At 45.5% G+C, this 2500-nt stretch overlaps 4 non-coding genes across 4 annotated transcripts; all 4 read left to right on the top strand.

The window, feature by feature from the left end:
- The first annotated feature begins 812 nt into the window (after positions 1 to 812).
- trnaq-cug (transfer RNA glutamine (anticodon CUG)) lies at positions 813 to 884 on the top strand. Its single transcript has one exon. It is a non-coding gene; the product is annotated as a tRNA-Gln (tRNA).
- Positions 885 to 1360: 476 nt separating this feature from the next.
- Positions 1361 to 1432, top strand: trnap-agg (transfer RNA proline (anticodon AGG)). The gene has a single exon. It is a non-coding gene; the product is annotated as a tRNA-Pro (tRNA).
- Positions 1433 to 1885: 453 nt separating this feature from the next.
- trnaq-cug (transfer RNA glutamine (anticodon CUG)) lies at positions 1886 to 1957 on the top strand. Its single transcript has one exon. It is a non-coding gene; the product is annotated as a tRNA-Gln (tRNA).
- A 409-nt stretch (positions 1958 to 2366) lies between these two features.
- Positions 2367 to 2438, top strand: trnaq-cug (transfer RNA glutamine (anticodon CUG)). The gene has a single exon. It is a non-coding gene; the product is annotated as a tRNA-Gln (tRNA).
- The last annotated feature ends 62 nt before the right edge of the window (positions 2439 to 2500 follow it).

Here is a 2500-nt window from a genome sequence, read left to right on the forward strand (position 1 = left end):
TTTGACTTGACATTTTTCTAATCATTGGTTTAGGAATGCAGCCCAAGCAGTGGAGATATGGCAAAAAATAGATTCTTGGATCGCTTCACGGACCTGTGAGCCTTCATCTTGCGTTTGCTAGTTGCAGGAACATCTGAGGGCTAGTTGGAGTTGGGGTTTGTTTTTTTTTTTCTTTTATTGCTGAAGAGACCAAGTGGGCCAGAGTTCAAATCCCAGAACATTCTGATGCTTGCTGGTTAGTTGCTGTTCGCAGAGCCTCCTTGAATGTTTTCTACACTTCAAACAGATGTGCAGACACTGTAGATTCTCGCGTAGGGTGCGAGAGGTCCCGGGTTCAAATCCCGGACGAGCCCTCTTCTGTCTTTACAGCATCTTTTCTTGAGCAGTTTCAGTCTATTCTGCCATTCCTGGGCCAAACGTATGCCACATTCAATTAAGACTAAAGCTGCGTCTGCATGTTTTCATACCCACTTCTCGCTGCTCTTCTTAGTTCTTCATCTGCAGTTTAAACTTTGACTTGACATTTTTCTAATCATTGGTTTAGGAATGCAGCCCAAAGCAGTGGAGATATGGCAAAAATAGATTCTTGGATCGCTTCACGGACCTGTGAGCCTTCATTTTGCGTTTGCTAGTTGCAGGAGCATCTGAGGGCTTGTTGGAGTTGGGGTTTGTTTTTTTTTCTTTTATTGCTGAACGGGACCAAGTGGGCCCGAGTTCAAATCCCAGACCATTCTGATGCTTGCTGGTTAGTTGCTGTTCGCTGAGCCTCCTTGAGTGTTTTCTACACTTCAAACAGATGTGCAGACACTGTAGGTTCCATGGTGTAATGGTTAGCACTCTGGACTCTGAATCCAGCGATCCGAGTTCAAATCTCGGTGGAACCTTCGAGAGTCTGTCTGGCAGTGCTTGGCAAGGAGGAGCTTGGGGTATGTCACAACTTTCTCTGTGGCAGTGTGTCTTAAAATGTATTGGTACAATGGCCTCCTAACAATCTAGAACTCACATAAAACTGAGCAGGAACTAAATTGACAAGACAGGTGTCACCTGACACTCTGTGAAGAAGCATTACAGACCTCAGAAAGCTTCTCATCGGCAAGATTTGTGTGTCACTGCCACGATGTTGGTTTCTGCTGTTAAATTCAGCTCATGTGTTTTGTCGTTTGGTATTTTTAATCAACATTATTCTACGAAGGCAGGCCAAGCTAGAGCTGTACGTAAAAATTGAGTTTCTCAGAAATCTGGTCAGTGCATGAGTTCTATGTCTGCCCTTGTCAGCTACAGAGGCAGGATGTTGGAGCGACCGTAGCATCGAGCAGACTGAAGTACCTGGCGAAGTGACCTCCACTGAACAGCAATCTGTGGCTCGTTGGTCTAGGGGTATGATTCTCGCTTAGGGTGCGAGAGGTCCCGGGTTCAAATCCCGGACGAGCCCTCTTCTGTCTTTACAGCATCTTTTCTTGAGCAGTTTCAGTCTATTCTGCCATTCCTGGCCAAACGTATGCCACTGTCAATTAACACTAAAGCTGCGTCTGCATGTTTTCATACCCACTTCTCGCTGCTCTTCTCAGTTTTCATCTGCAGTTTAAACTTTGACTTGACATTTTTCTAAATATTGGTTTAGGAATGCAAGCAGTGGAGATATGGCAAAAAATAGATTCTTGTATCGCTTCACGGCCCTGTGAGCCTTCGTCTTGCTTTTGCTAGTTGCAGGAGCATCTGAGGGCTTGTTGGAGTTGGGGTTTGTTTTTTTTTCTTTTATTGCTGAACGGGACCAAGTGGGCCCGAGGTCAAATCCCAGACCGTTTCTGATGCTTGCTGGTTAGTTGCTGTTCGCTGAGCCTCCTTGAGTGTTTTCTACACTTCAAACAGATGTGCAGACACTGTAGGTTCCATGGTGTAACGGTTAGCACTCTGGACTCTGAATCCAGCGATCCGAGTTCAAATCTCGGTGGAACCTTCAAGAGTCCAACATATGCTGCTGTCAATTAAGACTGAAGCTGCGTCTGCATGTTTTCATGCCCAGTTCTCGCTGCTCTTCTTAGTTCTTCATCTGCAGTTTAAACTTTGACTTGACATTTTTTCTAATCATTGCTTTTAGGAATGCAGCCCAAGCAGTGGAGATATGGCAAAAAATAGATTCTTGGATCGCTTCACGGACCTGTGAGCGTTCATCTTGCGTTTGCTAGTTGCAGGAGCATCTGAGGGCTAGTTGGAGTTGGGTTTTGTTTTTTTTTTGTTTTATTGCTGAAGAGACCAAGTGGGCCCGAGTTCAAATCCAGAACGTTCTGATGCTTGCTGGTTAGTTGCTGTTCGCAGAGCCTCCTTGAGTGTTTTTGTACACTTCAAACAGATGTGCAGACACTGTAGGTTCCATGGTGTAACGGTTAGCACTCTGGACTCTGAATCCAGCGATCCGAGTTCAAATCTCGGTGGAACCTTCGAGAGTCTGTCTGGCAGTGCTTGGCAAGGAGGAGCTTGTGGTATGTCACAACTTTCTCTG

The sequence above is a fragment of the Carassius auratus genome, unplaced genomic scaffold, assembly GCF_003368295.1.
Source record: "Carassius auratus strain Wakin unplaced genomic scaffold, ASM336829v1 scaf_tig00214053, whole genome shotgun sequence".
In the NCBI taxonomy this organism is placed as follows: domain Eukaryota; kingdom Metazoa; phylum Chordata; class Actinopteri; order Cypriniformes; family Cyprinidae; genus Carassius; species Carassius auratus.